A 23,888-nucleotide genomic window follows, 5' to 3' on the forward strand; every position below is an offset into this window, starting at 1 on the left:
TTCCAGGTTATTTGTGGCTAAAAATAGGGTGATTACTGCATGACTGGAGATTAGGAGGCAAGAGTGAATGATATTGTCAACTTGAATCAAAACAGCTTAGGTGCCAATTGACTATGCATGTAGGGGAATATAGATGAAAGAAGAATCAGAAATGAATTCCATTTAAATGTTAGGTAATTAGGAGGATATAAAGACAACCTGAACAGAAATATGGAATTTGGGAAAAGGGCCATATTTAAAAAGGAAGAAGATGAGTTCATTTTTTTTTATCCTGTTCAATTTGAGATACTGATAAGACACTTAGCTAGAATGCCCAATAAAAAAAAGAAAGAAAAAGAAACACAAGTCAGTTGTTCACTTCTGTGTTTGGAACTGGATATGTAAAACTGAGAGTCATGTGAATAGAGATGATATTCGAACCCCTGAGATCAGATGAGATGTCTAAGGAAGACAATGTCAATGAAGAATGGGAGATCAACAACAGTCTTGAGTGGCAGCAGAATGCTGGTAAATGCTTAACCACCAACAGTTCTCTGTAAAGAAAAGTAATGTATAGCACATACTTTTAAGTTTCATCTGCATCATTAATAGTTATCTCCATCACTTAAATCTAGATGAAGGTTCAGCAAACTGTATCCCACAGATCATGGTTTCCTGTTTATGTATCCTATGACCTGTAGGCCACTATTTGGTAACTCCTGGTCCAGTCACCAAAATAAATCAATCTCTGATTTGTAGCTTTTGCCATTTTCCAAATTATAAATGTTCACAGTAATTATATAACAATTTTTCTCTATGGGTCACAATCGCTCCATAAAACCCTTACTTGAGGGACATCTACTTGGAAGAGGAGGGAGGAAGAAGAAGCAGTGAGGGAGACTGTGAGGAATGCTACAGGCACTAGGAGCAGAAGCAACAGAGAAAATCAAAAGAGACAGCACATCTGTAGTGCTTTGCAATCGTTAAAGCTCTATATAAATTCTTGCCATCATTATTATAGTTGTTAATATTATTATCATTGCATCGGAGTAAAGGGAAGGGAAAGAATATCAAGGAGGAGATTAGTTTTGTAAAAGGTTCAGAGAAGTACCAAAAGATTGGGCCTGAGAAAAGGAAAAACGATTTATTAATAGTAGAGTCACTGTTTATCTTTGAAAGAGGAGATTCAATAAACATCAAAAGAGATAAAATAGGTGCAGGGCTCTGCAAACCCTTAAAATTCTATCAAAAGTTTCATCTGGAAAAAGGGGAAAGAGGAAAATATAAAACTAATTGTGGAGAATGGGTGACAAAGGAGCTCTTGATGGCTGGTGGAAAGAAAGAGGATCTTGAGGACAGAAAAGTTTTGGAATAGCAGCGACGGGAAACAATGAACAGGATTTATGAGGAAAGAATAAAATAACTACCTTGTTACAGTGAGGGCCCAATTGAGGTTAGATCATATTGCAGTAAACACATTCTAAAGCTCAAAAAGTGTTGGAAATCCAGAAAGATGTTAAGTTGGAAGCCACTGGGGGTGGGAGTGGAGAAATGTTACAGAAGTATCACTTCAGCTTTTGCTGGTCTTAATTCCTGTATCATTACTCTGGTGTGTAACACTAATCTGAGCTGTAGATTAAAGGAAAAGTATTCTGAAAATGTGTTTCCTTTCAAGGAATTTTTATTCATCATTAACATAAAACGAAATTAATTTTTTTCTAGTTATGTCAATGACTGGTAACTATAACCTTTCCCAGGATGTGAAATAAAGAGCATAACTTAAGTTTGAATTAATAATATAGAAGCTAGTAGATTATGAAAGATGTTATGGTTAGAGAGCAAGCTTGGAGCTAGGAATACCTGGGTCGAAGCACTGCTTTTGACAAGTAATGGCTTTGTGACCCTGGGCAAGTGACTTGACTTTTTAATGTTGGAGGGAGCTCTCCAAGATTAGAAGAGGGCCAGAAGGTGGCCCTCTACATTGGGAGAAGGAGTTTCTGTATGTCTGTGAAATCACAGATTCATTCCTACTTCATCTTGAAAGATCATAAGTTTTTGATCGTCAAGATGTAATGTTATTTATTTTAGTAACTCTGAAAGTTTATCCCAATATGTTACACATAGCAGTCTTCAGTAAATGTTTGTTGAATGAATAATATTAATAATTTTGCTTCTACCACTGAAATATATCACAGGTATTGCAATTATATGTTTGTTGTCCCTCTATAGTATGTCAAGTGAGTTAAATAACATTTAGCATAGTAAAGCATTTTTAGGCACTCTGTGTGTATGCATGAGTGTGTATATACAAACGTGTAGATATAGATATTTGTATATATACACATATATAATATAATATAAATATATTAATAAATATAACATATATAACAGCATATGATTGACTTGATGGTAAAATACAAATAAATTTTTGAAAATATTTTAAATGAATCTAACCCTAAAATGGGTTTAAAATTTCCATTAAAATTCAGAGCTTTCATGGTTATGTAAAGAAAATATTTAAGTATATTTAAAGTTTACCCATGGAGAGTTTGGTAAGCGAATAAACTCAGCATAGTTAGCCTCATGTACTTCTTGGACACAAAAAGAAGAGAATCAAATATCATTTTGTAGTTTAACAAAACATATAAAATATGCATCAAAAAAAGTCAGCAGTAAATTTTGGAGATGGATGACTGAGCCAAAAGTTTCTCTGCCCTTCTGGGTATACCATTTAGAAATGAAATTTTATTCCAGAAAAGATGCCAAGTTTGTCAATGTAGGTCAAGCATGTGCCTAAGCTGTCCTTTTCTTCAGACAATTGCTTTCTTCACATGAGGTTGGCTCTTAAGTCGTCAGCTTTTTCTGAAGGAAAAAAATACTTCTGAGGCATCAATAGAAAGCATGCTGGTTTCACAATTTGTAGACCCTTTTGTAATTAATAAGGCATTAAAAGTCTCAAAATAGAAGGCCCCTGAGTAGAAAATGAAGAGTTTCAAATGGCAGTCAACTATTTTAGTAAAACACTGCCCAGATTGACTGTGGAGCCCATGAAAAGCTTGTTATGCCCATCAGTCTCCCGAGTGCCAGAAAATATTTTCTTATGTGGCTTTTCAAGGTTTAGGATTAAAAGAAAAATTAAGAAGTATTTGTGTGTTTGTGCATGTATAACTCATTTACAGCATTTAGCTCATGGATGTCAGCTGCTGCTGTGAGAACTGCAGTGTGAATGTAAAATTAACATCAGATGCAATCAAATAGGGGGGACTTCAGGACTCATATTCCACATTTCCTCCTGAGTGAGAGAGATTTAATAGGATTTAATTTTGCTAAGTCCCTGAGAGTACACAAACCATAGGGAGGGGAGCTGGGGAAGGAAAGAAAAGAGAGAATTATAAGGAAAAAAACATCCAAAAGGCATTAAACGCAAATATATTGCATCTTTTTCTCTCCTTCCTCTGCCAATGCACATAGGCTTTGAAAATTAATAGATGTAATGAATATATATAGATATAGATGTAATGAATATGTATGCATGCATATATATTTATTATATATCATATATACATATATATGAAGTATTTCAATACTAATAAACTTTGAAGGGATGCAAATAAGTTCTTCCTTGCTAGAGTGAAGAGAGCATCAAAGGGCACACAGAGGAGACTCACCAGCTCTCTGACACATCCCCCAGGCAACTTAGATAATCTATTCTATGACAGCTGAAACAACATTTGTGTCGAGCTAATGGGGCAGATTCTTTAAGAGTACTGATCTACTATAAACAGTTTGCATCCACATTCTCTACAATAATTAAAAACAAACACATTGTAGTTACATCTACACTTTAAATATTGACCATTCCAGCGGTGATTGTTTCTCTGAACATCTTGTGTTGGTGATATGCATGTCTAGCTGTTTAATTTTCCTCTTCAATGAAAAATCACATTTTATCCCCAAGGAATGATAAGGCCAAAGACATAAGTGAAAAATATTAGATAAAGTTGTTGGTTTTTTTTTCTCCAGGTTACAAATACATAGAAATAATCGTATTCACTTCTCGAACGTTAAAATGCAATATAGCAACATAAGATTCATTTATGAGTTTTTTTGTTACTATATTTTTTGTTTTTGTCACTCCCAAATGCCTTGTGGGGAGGACTTCATTGTTCTAGGAAACACCTAGTGTAAGAAATGGGAGGAGGAGTTTTGTTTCCACAGAACTAAAGGTGTGCTTCCCTGCCCTCCCCCACCCCAGCTTTCGCAGAGACCAGGCCTCAAGGTCGGTCAGGTGAGAGGTCAGAGGCTTGTACGCATGTGCATGCTTTTTGAGAAGGCAGTCTAGGGAATTAGAGAGGCCAAACCTTGAGGAGGAAATCTTTCCCCTGAGAGGACTTGTTTAGCCTTCAATCAGCTCATGCCATTTGGTTTTCTGTTTTGTGTTTTGGGTGTGGGGAGATTGGGGGTCGTATCCTTGAGGAGGAAATCTTTCCTCTGAGAGGACTTGTTTAGCCTTCGATTTCACCCACACTGTGTGGTTCTCTGTTTTGTGTTGAGGTGTGAGAAAGATTGGGGGTCGTATCTTTGAGGAGGAAATCTTTCCTCTGAGGGGACCTGCTTAGCCTTCAATTCGATCCACACCGTGAATTTTGTTGTGTTTTGAGTTCGTCTCTGTTCGCGTGTCTGTGTTAATTGTGAAATGTCTATGTTTTGTTGAAAAAAAAAATCTGAAACATAGGCAGCCAGAGATATCAGGCTGTCAATAGGGAAACAGACTCCCTTCCTTGTGGCTCCCGTTTGGTCAGCGTGGAACTACGGGGAATGGGTTAAAATTTGGCAAATTCTGGGTTTTAAATTGTTAAAAAGTTTGGAAATTGGTTAGTTGAATTTGGGAAGAAAGAACTCCTGAAATTGTAAAGTCATTCCAGGAGCTCACTCTTGCTAAAAAAAAAAAAATCTCCTCCCAATGAATGCCTTCTGGCTAAAACCTCCGTTAAAGTCTTCAGCGGGACTCTAGCATTTGTCTTAGTCCCGGATTCCCCTAGATTCAAGTACAAAAGAGGTTTTTGGGAGTGAGCAAGGGGGTGAAGTTTTACTTGAATTACAATCATTGAGATCTTTTCACTAGGGCTGCAGTAAAAGTTAGAGCAGTTAAATCAAACTCCTCTCCTCCCGGATCGGATTAGAAGAGAATGCAGGAGAACTGTAGCGAAAAACTTAAATCGCCCTCCCCACCGGGCAATGAGGAGAGGGATAGAAATTCACAGGCTGACAGTCAGTCCTGCGCCCCTGAGTACCTTTGTAGCCCGTCCTTGTGGTAAAGTTTAAAGGTACAATTTGTGAAAGAGAGAGATAGAAAAGCTGTATAAGGAATTTAGGGGGGTTGTAGAATAGCAGCTTGAGATTACCTGTCTAGTCAGGAGTCCATGTGCTCCTCTTGGCTGCCATGTGCTGCTCCTGGCCTCACCCTTCCCCCACCCTCCACATTGAAAGGTTATCAGAGCTGAAGCTAAAGGAAACTTGTAAAGAAATAGGGCTGGTTAGTTAGTGCTTGGAAGGGTAGGCTCCTTGCCCTCAAGGGGCTGCCAGGCCCCACCTAGGGAGGAGCCCTTTAGAAAACTAAAAGGGATTTTTTCCTGCTCTTATCTTCCTTGGGAGTCCAAAAAAATCCTTTTAGGCATTTTTGTATAAGATGAAGCTTGGAAAAAGTGGGTGCAAAATTAAGTTTCTCTTTCTTTCATAAATTCATTCATGGCCAGGCAAAAGTTCCTATACCTGGGCCAGAGGTAGTGGTTAGTGGTGCTGAAGAATATACAGCTAAATAAAGTGTATTTGGGATATTAATGTATTAGTATATGTGATACACGTATTTATATATTAATACATTAATATATAATACCAAAAGTAATAAGCTAAATAATTTCTATATGTGGAAATCTGGAAATGCAATAGATGTCATCTGAAAATTATTGTTTCTGTATTTTAAACTTGCATTGTGTTCCCAAAAATTCTCTTAGATTGTGAAATTTGAGAAGACCATTGTGTGGTAAGAAATGATATTATAGCAATTTTAATCTGATTTTGATATATGTGAATTGGGTTTTAAAGGGATGTGATAAAATTTGGAACTGTTACATGTGGTTATAACAAGTAAATAATTAATAATACTAATATTTAACCGTGAGAACAGACTTTCTGTGTGAAAAAGTTTTCTATTATGAGAATATATCTGGTGATTTAAAGTTATAGTTTCAAATAATGATATGAAAGATTCTCTGTGCAAGGAGATTTAGAAATGCGATCACCTAAATTGATAAAAGGGTTGTTTCAAGTTTTAAAATGCCACTAAAATGTTTAGGGCACTGGTACATTTCTAAATTGTGTAATTTGACAAACAGATGTATCAGCAATATTGAAAAATGTGGTAATCTTTTACAATGCAGAGAGTATTGGGCCTTAGAAGTTAAAATGTTACCACTAGTGGTTATGAATCAGATTTGATTAGCTTATCCAACTCAGTTATGATCACTAGATTGGTAATTAATTGGAATCTGTTTCAAGTCTTAGATACATGATAATTGCTTGTGGTATACTTATTTCTAAGTTAGTTATTATATACAAATTGGTTAACATCGCATTACCTGTGCTGTTAGAGAATAATTTCTCTTATAATCTGGATGTTGTTAGATTAAGAATCGTAGTTAATTAAGAAATTGAGGTTATTAACTGAAACAAGAACTTTTGAAACCATCTAGTCATGAATTCTTATCAATATTGTGTGAGTTTTCTGTGTAGAGGAATTCTTATGGAAAAAGCTTTTTTTAAGTCCTGGTAAACCTTATTATTGTGATAAGGCTAATTAATTGAGTATGTAATTTATAGAAATTAAGTATCCTCCCATTATAACACTTTTTGATTAAGGAACTTTGTAATGTCTAGGAATTCTGTGCAATATTTGAGAGTGAGGACATTTGGCACCAACTTAGTTAATGAATTCCAGCATTTAAGGGTTAATTTGCTTTAAGGAAAAAGGGAGATGTCTATCATTTTAAAACCTTCTAAATAATTGTGTTCAGGAAAGTTTAGCAAGCATGCCTTTTAACATCTGGATAAAAAAAAAATCCTTATTAGAATTACTAGAACTGATGCTTATCTATAGAAGCGCCCATTCAATGTCTTATTCAAGTTTTTTTTGAGGAAGGAGGTTCCAAACGACAGTCTGAATTCCTTACTCCTCCCTGCCCTTAGTTTAGATAAGAAGAAAAGAATTTCACCTTAGCCCACCTGTCAGAAGGGAAGGAAAGGAGAAGGGCAGCAATAAGAGGATGGTAGGGGCCAAGAAGCCTCCAACCTGGCTTCTTTAAAAAAACTGATAAGATTAGACTAAAACTTGAGATGGGTTTGGCCTGGTAGTTTAATTAGTGAAGTCTGCCAACTGATGGAGAAGAACCTACCCTCAGGGGGAGATGAGAAGGCAGATCTTTTTAATAAGTGTTTCCTTTTTTTAGAATGAGTTATCACGAAAAACAAATCCCCTTTTTTTGTGTCTTTGTGTGTTTAAGAAGCTGGAATGGGATTCCAGTATACACAGTTATGACAATGAAAGTACTAACTTATGAGTTGTTTTGTCTTATGGTTGAAATGTAAAGAAGACTTAGTACTAGGTTTGAGAGATTTGGAAAGGTGAATTAAGGTTGAGGGAAAATAGGAAAGGCAGATAAGAAAGTTTGGGGACAAATGGGAGTTAGCTAAGTCTCTCCTGTCCAGAGAATGATAGTTTCAGAAGGTCGAAGTAAGTTGGAGATGAGTGTGAGGAAGTATTTAGGAGATGGAAAAGTCATGTAGCTTGATTTGATAATTATTAGCTCAATAAAATTTGAGCAGTCTTATCTGAAGGATATTTATTTGCTATTTAAGATTTTTGGGACTACAATTTAATATTGTCTTAAGCTCTGATTACAGGACTAGGTCACATGAAGCCAGTAATGGCATGGCAGGCGTTACAAGCTAAGAATTTAAGGTGGATCTGCCTGGGAGCAGTCGTGAAGACGACCTTGGTCACAGCCTAGGTAGGATCTTCCTGACTTTATTTCCCAACTCTGCTATTTCCTTTCTGAAAAGGAAAGTCCCCACCTGGTTACACCTAAGCCCTGCTTTCAGCACCTGGTGACTATAAGATTGGCTATCAGATATGACTCGTGCCTGGAATCAAACAGAGCTAAGGAAGTAAGTTCTTTCCTTCTGTTAAGATATATGACATAGTCCCTCATTTCTTTCATAGCAAATTTATATTAACAAGAAGTTTTGTAAGCACTATGCTAAATCTGTTAGGTAATAGATAGATGAATACTGAAATATCTCTGAGTTATTATAATAGGATACAGGTATGAATAGCTTACAATTTTAACTTAGGTTCATGACCAAATAAAACATTGAAATAACATAGGGATAACATCCTCCGAAACCGGAAAATGATTAGGCAAAGCAAATAAGGCAAAGATGTAATGTGATAAATGTCTAATAAAAAGAAGGGATAGCGAATTTTGAAAAAGGATGTGTATGATTGGCTCTAAAAATTTATCAGTTCTGGAAATTCGAGCTGATAAATGTGTTTTGGTAATAAGATCTTAAATTTGGATGCTAATACAAGAAAATTGTATAAGATAATGGTACAAGTGAAAATATATCCCCTTTGTAAAGTATCTGTAAGTCATAGTAAGTTAAAATTGTCTGAGAATTTCTAGATCTGAACCAGAGAGGCAGAACCTAGCCCTGCATGGCTGGGACCTATGTTGTGTTTCTTTCTTGATCATCAAATTACATGTGTTCTGGGAACCCCGAGTGAGGAGTGGACATCTGAGCCTACAGGAGCCTCGCCCTGCGGTTCCAAGAGCCTGAGAGGGACAGCACCAAACGTGGACGGCTTTCTCATGGGATCCGGAACCAGAACCTGAGCAAAGACCTGCCTTTTCTCCCTTCTGCGTCCTTGTGTTCCCAAGACTGTTTTTCCTGAATTTTTATTATGTTCCCTCTGCTTACTTACAATTAGTTTACAATTTCTGCCCATCCCTGGGGATGTCCAAATACAGAAAAGGGAAAACCTGACTCTACCTAGATAGGGATTTTAAAACTTCACCCTGTGGAAAATAGAGTTTTTTTTTCCATACCTTTAATTGGTCTTTAGGCAAAACTTTCAGTTTGCCTTTGACCAAAAGGGGGAAATGTGGGATGTTTTGGGAAATGTGGGATGTTTTATACCATTTTTTAAAAATTTCTGGAGTGCAATACCTGGGGAGGCTCCTTGGACTCTCCTTGAGTCTTCTAACTAGGTCTGGCCTTCCCTTGGGGCCAACGACCTAGCGTTCCTTTTATTGTCACCCCTGCTTAGCGTTTTGGTTGGCCTCCTAATTTTATTGCTATGCCCCATCAGGTCGTTCCTTTTTCAAGGATTTGAAACCCCCCATGAAGAAAAAAAGTGGGGAATGTAATACAAGGAAAATTAGGAACCCCTGAGTAACCCCTAGTTACTGACAAGCCCCCCAGAAAGAATGGACTCAGATATCTTTGGCATTTAGCAAACCCCCTGGGACTCCATGACTCCACCAAGGAATCTCAATAGATAGGACCATCCCACTGAGAGATAACTTGACAGACCCTTCCTGGGAGATATCCCTGGGACTCCTTGACTCCACCAAGGAATGTAGATGAGATTATCCCGCTAGTACTATAACCTGATTGAATCTTTTGATCAGCCTGGACCTTTGTTCCTGTTTTTCCCCCCACTCTGTACCCCCATATCCTATATAAGCCAAGCTATCACCCCAACACATTTGCCATTGATTTGTGGTGCCGTGCCCCGATGGCCGCCAGCTAATAAATTCTCCACTTAAAACTTATACTCTGTGGTATGTCTCGCTCGCTTCTGGTACAACACAGCCAGCTTTTATTGATAATTTTTGTAATGAGAAGACATTTTGGATAGGCCCATATTAGCAAAGAGGATGGGTCATTGCATTTCAGACCCATCAACTCTCTCAACAAAGCTTCCCCCAACACTGATTTACAAACAGGACTGGGAATAATGGGTGGAGTCAGAATAACTTTATATTATTGGGTATTAATAACTGCTGACAAAACAAAGTTGGAAACATTTGTTTCCCATTTTGCCTGTTTCCTCTGCTAAGGAAAATGATCATTAGACTGGAACAGAAAGAGTATGACTAACAGGGATTAAATATTTAAGAAAAGTGTTAGTATCATAAAAGATCACACTGCTGTTTTTAATGAGGTCAAGTTGAAGAGGTTTGGGGTTCAGGGGTGCTTGAGACCCCAAAATACCGACAAGCGGGGTCTTGCCAAAAGAATTCGGCCCAAGCCTTCTCAGCCAAGGAAAAAGACAAAGTTTATTAATGGTTTACCATATTGGATTGGATTAAGAAATCCCACCCTTTGTGGTGCTTGTTTTCACAAGCAGGCCAGATTCAGTCTGAGCTAGATTGAATCTGAGCACCTTCATGGAGGCAAGATGAGACTTATATACACAAAGATTGTAGGAGGGATCTAAGGTGGTCTTGAGTAGTCTGGGATGACTAGAGGAGGGGTTTAGAGTGGACTGCGGGTGACTGGGGTGAGGTCAGACCCCAGGGTGGGAAATAGCTGAAGGCCACCTGGAGATGACAGACAATAAGAGAGTTTGGGTAGGGATATTTTGATCACTAACAAGGGTGGGAAACAGCCAGAAGGCAATCCAGAGGTAACCAAACAATGGAAGGGTAGGCTAGTCTATTTGGTCATGAAAAGCTAGATCAAGTGGGAAGATTCAGGGTGGGGCCCAAGGGGGTTCCCACAGACTATACTCAATGATGAGGGCACAGTCTCTGGGAACCCCTTGAACTCTCCTTGAATCTTCCCACTCGACCTGGCCTTGGCCTGAGGCTATAACCATTAAGCCCAAATGCCTACCTTGCCCAGTCCTCTATTGTCCAGCTTTTTCCCACCCTTAATCTTGTCTCCCCACTCCATGACCTCCCACAATTAATCCGGTTTCCCATCCTTAATCCGGTTTCCCATCCTTAATCCTGATCAAAATATCTATACCCTAGCTCTGTTACCCCAGTGCTTTATGGTTTGTCATTTCCATATAGCCTTCAGCTATTTCCCCCACCACCGGGGAGTCTGACCTCATCCCAGTCCCTTCAAGCTCCTCCTTAGACTCCTCCTTAAGTCCCTCCCTAGACCCCTCCTCTGATCACCCCAGACCACCCCTCAATACCTCCCACAACCTTTGTGTATATAATCCCCATCTTGCCTCCATGAAGGCGGTCTGATCCAATCTAGCTCAGACTGATCTGGCCCTCTTTCCTTACAGGTGTCGCAAGGGGTGGGATCTCTCAGGGCAGGCTTATTTGGCTAACTCTTAATAAACTTTATCTTTTCCCTTGGCTGAGAAAGCTTGAGTCGAATTCTTTCGGCAGGACCCAGTGTGTCGGTACTTTGGGATGTCGGGCACCTCTCACCCCAACCCTCATCACTCCAGATTCAAGGGGGTTCCCAAAGACTGTACCCTCATCAAAGTCACCAGATCCAGATGATTAATATATTTAGGTACCGTAAGAACTGGTAGACAAGTGTAATGAGACATCATAAGACATTTGAAAGATCATGGAAAATGTAAGACGTCATGCAGGACTCTTATAAAGGCTGCCCTAATATTTTTTTAAGAAAAGCCATGGAATACACATAATACAGGCCAGTGATTTTGACTGATTCTTGGCAAAATTTTTTTATAAAATAAGCTTACAGTAAAGGAAGTTGAGACTGCACCTTATAATCTGTCTCTTCTAATGTTATCTGAGATAACATTTATAGCAAATAAAAAAGAGAAAATTAAACAGTTCAGCAAAATTAACCCACATATCCCTTAATCTGATGAAATATGAAACGTTTAAACATTTCGCCCCCTCAACCTCTGCAAAGAAGAAAGAGAAGTCCATTTTCTCAATTTTATTTCAGGGTGTAAAATTGAAAATTGATTTTAATCCTATTTTTAAGACTGACATAGGCTAATACTCTCCGGTGCAATGAGTCTAAACTCCTTACCCTTTTAACTTCCCCCTTCACCTACATTCCAAAGAAATTTGCCTAAAGATCAAGCTTTTGTCTTGTAATTACCTTCTCCCTTTACTCAGATAGCTTCCATCATTTGAGTCTCAACTCTATTATTTTAATTAGTATCTCTACCTGTGTTGGCAACCAAAAATGGGCTCCTTAGCACTTAGTCAACAAGTGGCCTTGACTAGTTTGGCTTTTTCCCCTGAACTGAATGCTGTTTGTATGTTGGACTGGAGTAAGCTTGTCAGCCCCTTCACCTTGCTTCCCTTGCTTAAGCTGATGGAAAGAACCTGTGCTTTCCTGGTCAACCCCTTCACCTTGCTTAAGCTGATGGAAAGAACCTGTGCTTTCCTGGTCAACCCCTTCACCTTGCTTAAGCAGATTGAAAGAACCTGTGCTTTCCCTGGCGTACCTTACACCCCCGCAGAAGCTGGATGGTTAAAAACAGCTTCCGTTGGAGCCAGAGACTGCTACAGCCACGGCCACGGCCACAGCCACAGCCACGGCCACGGCCACGGCCACAGCCACAGCCACGGCCACAGTCGAAGCAGGAGCTGTCAGTGGCAGAGCTGACCTACGGGAGGAAGCTGAACAAGGACTTCAGGCCAGTGGGTAATCTTTTTACCATAGAGGGGGAAGCATGATTTTGCTTTATGCAATCATGCTTCTCTGTAGCCTCCTGGTTACTCTTTCAAGGCGTACTTATTGGGCCTGGAAGCTTTTGATCAATATATCAAAATGGGGTTGCTGGTTCATGGGTTGATTACTGTGGAGCCTAAATATATGTTTTGATTTTTCTGCCTTCTACTTTGAGAGTTTCTTATATCCAGCGGTTCCGAACCTTTCAGACATGTATATGATCCTCTTTGAGATTATAAACTCTGCCCTCCTAATACACGACCCTGGTATCATCCATCTTTGTAACCTCACCCACCAACCATTTAACTCAAATTGACATTCCTTTATAACTTCCCCCCAAAAGTAGATTCAACAAAAGCTTCTGGAGATTACTCCCACAGTCTTCAGCCTACTAATATTACCTGAGGACTGCATCATACCCATACCCTTGGGTGGTCTCCCTAAAGGAATGTAGATTTTGATCACTGAAACCTTTTCTTCTTAAGGGCCACACTTTAAACCCAAATCACTCTCGCTCTTATTGATTGGCCAGCAATAGGTCCCAGGCCAAGCCCAACTTGGTCATCAGTTGGGCCCTGATTGGCTGAGTGAATGCAAATAGCAATTGTTTCTGTTTGGGGGGAAAAAAGTCTGAAGGTCTTCCCCTCCCAGGTTGATTGTTTTTTTTAACTAGGTAAAGAGCCATTCTCTACCTTATTGCTTACCTAGCCTTAATCACTGAATGGCCTTTGCCTCAGTCAAACTGAGACCTGCTAAAGACCTTAATTTAAAAAGGCCAAGGACTCCCACTGCATGTAGAGCTGACTTGTCACTGAACCCAGATGGCTTCCAGATGAGAAAGTAAGACTGGTGATTTTGCACAGCTTTCCCTCATTTAAATCCAATTAATTTGCATGTAATGACATCACCTCCCTGATATCATGGTCCTCTTCAAGAACTAAGGACAACAACAACCCTTCTGAGCACATCTCTCCATTAAATTTGTGGAATCCCTGTTATTGGGGGGGTGAGGGGGTGTATGCACATGCATTGTGTGTGTTTTTATAAAGGTCGAGGGGAGAGTCTTAAGGAATTTGTGGCATTATTTTAAACCAACCACAGACATATTAACTCAATTTCCTTTGTTATGTATTACTTGTTCACTGAGGTAGCTCTATATTTCAAATTAGTGTTAATCTTTCTTCTTCAATCAAGACATGACTGTGAAATTTACTTCTCATTAGGTATTTGGGACAGCATTTGATGTCTTGGGTCTCCCCATAACTGCCTGACCACAACTTCATCTCTTTTGCTGGAATTTTACCTCATTAACAGAGGATGTCTCAAAGGGCTCTGCCCTAGATCCTCTTCTCCCCTCCTTCTATACTACTTCACCTGATGATCTCATTGGCTCTAAAAGATTAAATTATCATTACTATACTGTTGATTCTTAAATCTATCTATCTAGCCCTTACCTCTCTATTGGTATCTAGACTTACATCTCTGAATGCCTTCGATATATCCCAAATTGAATATACAGTTGACAGATTAAACTCAACATGTCCAAAACTAAACTCATCATCTTTCACCAAAACTCTCCTGTCTTCCAAATTTCCTTATTATTGTCAAGGGGACAACCATTATTCCCCAATCCCTGAGGTTCACAACCTAGGTGTCAGCCCCAACTCTCCACTACCTCTCTTTTCCCATCTTCACTGTGTTGCCAGGACCTATTTCACCTTTACGACATCACTCAAAGACTCCCCTGTCTCTCTTGCAACATGGCCACCACCCTAATGCAGGTCCTTATCATGTAACTCTTGGATTATCACAATGGTCTACGTGCCACAGGTCTCTCTCCACTTGAATTCATTGTCCATTCATCTGCAAAGGTGATTTTCCAAAATTTAGATGTAGCCATGTATTCCCTCCTACTTAATAAACATTAGTAGCTCCCTATCACCTGAAGGATCAAATGAAAAATTCTCTGTTTGGCATTCAAAATCCTTCATAACCTAGCCCCCTCCACCTTTCCAATCTTACATTCTATACTTCCCCCAAACCCACATACTCTTCAATCAGTGACATTGGCTTCCTTGCTGTTCCATGAACAAGAATATTTATCTTACGTTCTGACATTTTCTCTGGCTGTCCCCATTGCCTGGCATACTCCCCTTACTCATTTCTACCTCCTAGCTTCTTTGGCTTCCTTCAAGAATATGAAAAAAATTCCCACCTTCTACAGGAAGCCTTTCCCAATTCCTTTCATTCTAGTTCTTTCCTTCTGTTAATTATTTCTTATCCACCCTGTATATGTCATATTTATACTGTGCACCTCCAGAGGTTTGGACGAAAAGAGACAAAATAGAATTAAGTCATGTGCGATATTAAGCTAGAGAAAATATATGTACAGGAGTCAGAATAATTACAAACTCAAAGAAAGGCCAGTTAAAGAAGAATTTTATCCAGAGTAAGGAGGTGTCTCCTCATTTCCCCTGTAACTCAGGATGTCTGTGTCAGCCAAAATTACAGGTTCCATATCTGTCACCCATAAACATGGCTGTCATATCAAGATAGTGTCCATAAAATATCAAGATAAGAAAAGTTCCATTATTCAAGATAGTGTCCAGTTCAAGACCCCTGGCCCTTATCAGTCATAACGGAAGAATGTTCCTGGTCAGTTTCATCCAGCCTTGTGGTTGCTGACAGAGAAAGGGGTATTTTGGGTTCACTCAGAGAGTATGCAAAGTATTATGGTAACTCGGAGTGGGTAAAAAATGTCTTTCTCCTGACTGGCCAATCCAGATTTTTGGCTTTTTTCAGGTGATAGGGGACTCAAGCTGGCTCACAGCACATATTTGTTTGTGTGCCATTAGATCATGAGCTCTTCTAGGATAGGGAATATCTTTTGCCTTTCTTTGTATCCCTACGGCTTAGCACATTACCTGTCACAAAGCAGATGTTTAATAAAGGCTTATTGATTGACTAATATAATTCACTGGAGCAGTATGTGGGAGGCAGAGGATGTCAGTAGTACATTTCACCAACAACAAAAAATAGATTTGCTGTATTTAATGACACGCAAGATTAGAGAGTCAACAGTGTGATATAGCAACTCACTGCCTATTAGGCATTTCTAAATAGAAGTACCACAGGGATCTCAAATTCAACTTATTTCAAATGGAACTCATTATCTCTCCATCAAAATCTACTCCTCTTCCTAACTCCTCTATTTCTGTCTGTGATAAAACCTGAGGGAATGAGAGAATGGTGTCATAACTTCAGAGTTGTCCTCACCTCTTTCTCTCACTCTTCACATCATCAGATACCAAATTTTGTTAATTATATCCGCACCCCTTATATGCATCTTTTTCTCACAGACCACCATTCTACTTCAGACCCTTACGATCTCTTACAAGGACTCACATAGTAACTGATCTCCATGAGCCTTGCTTTATCATTGGGCCCAAGTCTCTGCCTAGCCTAGCCTAGCCCTCTATTGTCCAGCTGTTTCCCACACTTAATCCTGGTCAAAATATCTATACCCTAGCTCTGTTACCCTAACCCTCTATTGTCTGTCATCTCCAGGTAGCCTTCAGCTATTTCCCACCATGGAGTCTGACCTCACCTCAGTCCCATCAAGCTCCTTCTTAGACTCCTCCTCAAGTCCCTCCCTAAACCCCTCCTCTAGTCACCCCAGACCACCCCTCAATCCCTCCCACAATCTTTGTGTATACAATCTCCATCTTTCCTCCATGAAGGCACTCAGATTCAATCTAGTTCAGTAGGTTGAATCTGGCCCACTTGTGAAAACAGGCATCACAAAGGGTGGGATTTCTTAAGACAACCCATTATGGCAAACCCTTAATAAACTTTGTCCTTTCCCTTGGCTGAGAAGGCTTGAGTCGAATTCTTTCGGTAGGACCCGGAGTGTCGGTACTTTGGGGTGTCGAGCACCCCTCAACCCGCGAAACTCTTCACAAGCTGGCTCACAACAAAGTGCTGCCAGTGTGACCTGTCAAATAAAATACCTAGTGTAATATTATGAAGCATTAAGAGGCACATAGGTTCCTGGAATAGGCAGATGACAGTGCCACCATACTCAGCCCCCATCAGACCTCATTTAATATTTTATGTTTAGTTTTGAAAAGTATTTTGATAAGCCGAAGAGTGTCTAAATGAAGACAACCAGATCTGTGAATTCCTTGAATCAGTTGAAAGCATTGGACATTTTCTGAAAATTCAGGGGTGGAAAGGATTACTGTCTAAAAGTATTTGAGGAACTCATGTAGAAGAAAGATTAGGTTTGTTCTGTTTGGCCCAAGAAAGGAAAACAAAAATAAAAAAATAGTCACAATGAGTGGATTTTACAGAATTTAGGCTTAATGTCAAGTAAACAACTCCCTAAAACTGTGACCTATCCAAAAGAAGAATAGGCTGTACCCAGAGCTGGTAGATTCCCCCAGCTTGGAGGTCTTCTAGCAAGACGAATGGCTTATCAACTAAGTTATAGTGGGTATTGTTTTGGGGTATGGGCTGTATTGGTGGCCTCCAAAATCCTTTCTAATTTCCAAATTCTTTGATTAAAATGTTATCTATCTGATTTAACATAAGAAAGTGAAAGTGAGGATCTGTCAGGCTTCCAAAAAGGGAAAGGTGTTAAGAGGAATGTTTTCTCTACACATTTCTTACCATCCCTCTTGCCTTAAACGCTTTCTGCATGGTGTCCGTACTCTACCTGCAGTGCTAAATCGTCTGAGACATACATAAGTTATACAATTGCATATGTGATGGCTTGACCCTATCCTCAGGCATCTTCCCTAAATGATCACATCTTCCCTCTCTTTCCCACCCACCCCCTGTGTAGAAGTTCAAGGAACATTTGGTATCTCTAAATATGTAGGTCTTTGTGTGCTTGCATGGTGTGGAAGCCCATTGGTCTTAATAGTTTTATTTCCCAGGGTTGTTCTACTTTTTCTCCTTTTATTTCCATTATCCTTGATCTTTTGAACAGAAAATCAGAAAATAAAGTACAAGCTTTAAATGTATACTGACAGCACTATGCTATTTATTTTTGGAACTGAATAAACTGTGCTAGCCCTATTACCTCCAGTTCAAGAAACTGGATGTGGGTATTGTTAACACAAAAAGTAAATTTTGACAAAATGAAGAAATTTTATTCATCTCATAGGATTATTTTAAGAGCCCATTCTCAAACAACAAACTATCCAAATACATTTGTGATCATTTGAACAATTAAATTTGCTTATTAAAAATTAAATCAATAATATAATTAAGCTTAATTCATATACAGAAAGGAATACATTTAACAAGAATAGAGTAGGTGTAGCAATGTGGCTACAGGGGAAATAAAACTCAAATATTTTACCAAATTCAAGTGTTTTGAAAAAACATTTCTACTTACACTGTTTGAAAAATATAGAAATGTTGGAGATGATATTCACTCAAATGAATGTGAAAATCATGTTTGTGAAGGGACTAATATGACTGATTATCTTATAAAGGAAAAAAGAGAAGAAAATGACTTGCAAGAATAAATACAAGTTTTAAACACACAATCAAATAAATGTTCTAAGTAATGATTTTGTAAATGTATTTGCATTTGTAAAGAACAGTGGAGGAATAATTTTAAGTAAACAAATTTTACAGAAAAGCTTCTGACAAGAGAAATAAGAAGAAACATAAGTCAATATCCCAAGCATCAAAATTTCTTGATTAAAAAGTAAAATTTTAATCGTTCATTCCAGAGTCCTCTATATCTGACACCAGACATAAGTACACGCACACAGGCAGCCTCCAGCACAAAAATTGATTGTGTTACAAAAGCCTGTGAGCTGAATATTTAAAACTCAAACATATTTCCCTCAAAAAAATGTAAATGGTGGACAGATTCTCAGTCTACACCATGACAGCTTATTTATCCCAAAATGTAGCTAAAATACTAACAAAAGAAGTTTAAATTTAAAACACTCTCACCATGTATATAAACAAAGCTATATACTTTAAATACTTTGATAAACACAAAGGCAGAACTTTGGTTTAATATTTTTTTGAAAAATATTTTCAAGCACCCAGACATTTCCAAATACAATGTCCTCTTAGTTCTTGCATTACTAGTGAATGGTGATGGTTCATGAAGTCAGTCTACCAATTACCCCATTTCACTTAAAGATGCTATAACCTAATACCTTACACAGGTGTGGACACCTCAATTGAGACAATCATTTCTGATTTTGAACTAAATGTGAACAGCCTTTTATTAATTTAAATGTTGTCAAAAGGCAATGGATGAACTAGAATGATTTTGCACAGTAAATGTTGAGATTTGTCAATGAACTTTGTCACGCACTTTAAGGTTGCATACTAATTTGGATTTTTTTTTAAAGAAGGCATAGCTTGTGCTTTATTAAGAATTTGTGATATCAGGTCTACCATGGAGGAGAGGCAGAAAATGTAGTCCTGGCCTTCATGAAGCCACTGTCTTCTGGGGGACCACAGACCCAAAGAAGAATGTGAGCTGAAGTCCTAAGAACTGGGTCAGAAAAGGCCTGCTTGAGAGGCAGCTCCATACCTGAGCCTTGGAGGCAGTTAGGGATCTGAAGAGGTAGAAGTGAGGGGAGGAGAGCATTCCAGGAACAAGAAACCTGAGCCAAGGCAGGGAGTGGGCCGTGCAATCTCCTGGGACTTAAGAAGATTATTTTGGCAACTCCATGAGGGACAAGAAGAGCAAAAAGGATCATTTGGGGGAGATGATGTGAAAGGTTCTTGGGGTGGGGGATAGGAAATGACCAGAAGCCTGGGGCTACAGGGTGCTGTTTTCTGGGATGCTCAGGGGCAAGGCAGGTGGTTTCAGCCCAAGATGCCCAGAGGACAGCCAGGCAGTGACTGAGGCAGGTCTGGCATGCCTCTCCTGGGGGAGAGGAGGATGGCATATACTTCTGCCATGTATAGGAACTGGGGTCATCAAGAATAGAGCTGGGGGTGGGAGGAGCCAGTCCTAGGTGACTTTCCTATTTTGGGGGGCAGGAGACAGATGTGATCTCCACAAAGGAGACAGAAGGGAAAATCAGGTTGAGGAATCACTTTACAGATGAAGATACCAAGCTTAGGAGGTTAGATACAATCTGTGTCCCATCTCCGGTCCTTTCTTGAGCTCTGATATGGTCAGTCCATCCAGCCCCCAACCCTCTGCTGGATGAGGCCTGGTGATTCTTGATCCCAGCTGATTACTGTGGACCAAGAGTTCTTTTCTGAGGCAGTGCATAGTTGAATTCCTTCCCCCAAGGAAGAGGGCAGGGTGTGGTTAACTCCAGAAAAGCCCTGTGGATCAGGGTCCAGAATCAAGGTAGGTGAGAAGAGGGCCCAAGTGAAGAGGATGTGCCAGGGAGGACAGAGCCCTGGGAAGGATGGAGGCAGAACTGGGAATCTGGGATTCTAAAGTTTAGGGTAGAACTCTTCCAGCCAAATTCCTCACAATATCCTAAGCCTTCCTCTTCTTCCCTTCCCACTTGGCTGGAAAAGGAATTTGTGAGCCTCAAAAGGCCTGAAGAATTTTGAATTCTGGGAATATCACCAGAATAGTTATCGGTACTGAAGAGGTTTGGGGTTGAGGGGTGCTCGACACCCCAAAATACCAACATGCCAGGTCCTGCCGAAAGAATTCAACTCAAGCCTTCTCAGCCAAGGGGAAAGACAAAGTTTATTAAGGGTTTGCCATAATGGGTTGTCTTAAGAAATCTCACCCTTTGTGACGCCTGTTTTCGCAAGTGGGCCAGATTCAATCTAAGCTGAGCTAGGTTGAATCTGAGCACCTTCATGGAGGCAAGATGGAGATTATATACACAAAGATTGTGGGAGGGATTGAGGGGTGGTCTGGGGTGACCAGAGGAGGAGTTTAGGGAGGGACTTGAGGAGGAATCTGAGGAGGAGCTTGATGGAACTGAGATGAGGTCAGACTCCATGGTGGGAAATAGCTGAAGGCTACATGGGGACGTACAGACAATAGAGGGCTGGGGTAACAGAGCTAGGGTATAGATATTTTGACCAGGATTAAGTGTGGGAAACAGCTGGACAATAGAGGGCTAGGCTAGGCAGAGACTTGGGCCCAATGATAATGCAAGGCCCATGGCCTTAGGGGAAGGCCAGATCTAGTTGGAAGACTCAAAGAGAGTCCAAGGGGGCTCCCAGAGACTATGCCCTCATCAGTACCATCTACATTAGCAACCAAAGAAAAACTAGAGAGGCAGCCTGAGGGTTTACAAGGAATCCAGGCACAAAAAGCTATAGCTTTCCTAAGGACCATCTTGAGGATTCCAACAAAAGATTTTTCCAGGATCTGTGAATTATCCCCTTTGGGACATGATTTCAAAGGTGGAGCTCACTTTCCCCTGGTCTCTGTATATACCTGTAGAAAAGTGTTTCACAGACTTGGGGAGAGGGGGTTGTCTCACACCAATTGTACCACTGTAGTAAATATCTGTTTCAAAAAGCCTGCTTAGCCTGGCTAATTGATATGATAATCTAACCACAGGGACAAATGACATTGGGGGCTGAAAACAACTCCAAAACCCCAGAGTTTTTCTGTGTTGCCCCGGAGCTCTGATGGAATCTAGCAGACCTCTGGATCTTAGTTTCTTTATTATGAACGGGAGTTGGGAGATTAGCAACAAAATATGTATTACCCTAATAAAATGCCAGATAAGTTTTCAGCATCTGTTTTGGGAAATTAACAGCCATGCATAATATTGATTCTACAGAAAACTACATTCTATAGCTTTGGGAAGCTGGAAAGAAAAAAAAAAAGCATTGTGAATGTATGGATTCTCTTCTTCCTAAATCCCTTCTTTATCTCCTTCCAGCCTCTCATTATTCCTCACTTTCTAGTCAGAATTAAAGCTTAACAATAATAATTCATTCATGGATAAAAGAATATGAGGTAGAGAAGGCACGTACCACTTCCAGTGCTCTAAGGAAAAACTGTCAGCTTATAGTTTGTATACATTAAATGTTTATCTATGGGAAGTGGCTACATTGTCAAATATCTTGGATGTATATTACTTTTCATTATGCCCTTAAAAATATGGGCTACTCATTCTGATATCCTGAAAAGGGATGGAACAATTACAGGATCAAAACTCTAGAGCTGGAAGGGATTTATGGTCATCTAGTCCTCCCTTTCCTCCCTTTTGTTCCTTATCTATATAAGGAAACTGAGGCCCTGAACTACTAAGTGACTTGCTAGGTAACCCAGCTGGTAAGTGGCAGCACTGCGATTTAAAACTTGGTCTTCCAAAACTACTTCCTAGTACTTTGCTGTTGAATGCAAATACTCATTTTAGAATGATATTGAAGAAACATCAATGGCAGCCAAAAAAGCTATTATTGTTCAATGTTGATTTAGAAATGTAGCCATAGTGAGTCAGTATTAAATTAGTGATATCATTACCTGCTTCACTGGTGGTTAACGTCATCCTCAACAGTATTTTAGTAAGCACTTAATATATAGAAGCAGGCGTTCCCTGGAGTCATGAGGCAGTGATTAAAATTTCTATATGAGCAGATGATATCACGGTATTCTTAAAGAAACATAGAAAATCAACTGAAAAACTGAAACAATACAGAATTTTAGCAAATTTGTAGGATATTAAATAAATCCACATAAATCATCAGTATTTCTATATACAGCACTACCAACAAAACTCAGGAAAGAGAGAGAGAAATTATATCAAAAATAATTGTAGACTACAGAAAATACTTGGGAGTCTGGCAAGATGAAGTCAGGGACTATATGAAACAATTACAAAACACTATTCATGCAAAAAAAGACATATCTAAGTAACTGAAGAAATATTAATCACTCATGGGTAGCTGAGACATTATAATAGAAATGATACGTCTAAGTTAATTTACTTATTTAGTGCCATACTAAACAGCACATCAATGAATTATTTCATGGACCTAGAAAAAGTAATTACGAAATTTATCTGGAAGAACAAAAGCTCAAGAATATCAAGAGCAGAAGATGGTGACTGGAAAGCAGGGACTTGCATGAGTTCCCTGCCAGGTCCCTCCAAAAACCTATAAAAAATGTCTCTGAACAAATTCTAGAACTGCAGAACCCACAAAATAGCAGAGGGAAGCAGGGATCCAGCCCAGGACAGCCTGGATGGTTACTGGATGAGGTCTATCATGCAGGGAGTGGAGGTGAGCAGAGACCAGCACCTGTGGAGACAGGACCAACTGATGAGGGCATAATCTCTGGGAACCCCCTCAAACCTGGAATACAGTCTCTAGGAGCCCCCTTGAACTCTCCTTGAGTCTTCCAACTAGATCTGGCCTTCCCCTAAGGCCATGGGCCTTGCATTATCATTGGGCCCAAGTCTCTGCCTAGCCTAGCCCTCTATTGTCCAGCTGTTTCTCCTCACTTAACCCTGATCAAAATATCTATACCCTAGGTCTGTTACCCCAGCCCGCTATTGTCTGTATGTCTCCATGTAGCCTTCAGCTATTTCCCACCATGGAGTCTGACCTCATCTCAGTCCCATCAAGCTCCTCCTCAGAGTCCTCCTCAAGTCCCTCCCTAAACCCCTCCTCTGGTCACCCCAGACCACCCCTCAATCCCTCCCACAATTTTTGTGTATATAATCTCCATCTTGCCTCCATGAAGGTGCTCAGATCCAATCTAGCTCAGATTGATCTGGCCTGCTTTCGTTACAGGTGTCACAAGGGGTGGGATCTCTTGGGGCAGGCCTATTTGGCTAACTTGTAATAAACTTTGTCTTTTCCCTTGGCTGAGAAGGCTTGAGTTGAATTCTTTCTGCAGGACCCGGTGTGTCAGTACTTTGGGGTGTCAAGCACCTCTCAACCTCAAACCTCTTCACAACTAGACACAGGAGCCAGGCAGAACAAGCCCTAGTGCCCTGAATCAGTGAGCTGTGGCAGTTACCAGACTTCTCAACCCACAAACACCAAAGACAACAGAGAAGGTTAGTGTGAAAAGCTGCGGGGACAGAGTGAAAAGAGTTTGCAGTTCAGCCACCTCCCGGGGGCAGCGGGGCGGGGGGGGGGGGGGGGGGGGGGTGGCGGGGAGGTGCAGCTACAGAACTAGAGCTGCAGTTGCTTCCGGCCCCAGCCCCACCTGGTGGGAGAAATTAAGTGCAGGA

General features: G+C 40.0%; 1 pseudogene; it reads left to right on the top strand.

Annotated features, from left to right (window-relative positions):
• Nucleotides 1-407: 407 nt before the first annotated feature.
• The window catches only part of LOC118837865, a 28,284-nt pseudogene continuing 4,803 nt past the window's right edge, over nucleotides 408-23,888 (top strand).

The sequence above is a fragment of the Trichosurus vulpecula genome, chromosome 1 (genome assembly GCF_011100635.1).
Source record: "Trichosurus vulpecula isolate mTriVul1 chromosome 1, mTriVul1.pri, whole genome shotgun sequence".
In the NCBI taxonomy this organism is placed as follows: domain Eukaryota; kingdom Metazoa; phylum Chordata; class Mammalia; order Diprotodontia; family Phalangeridae; genus Trichosurus; species Trichosurus vulpecula.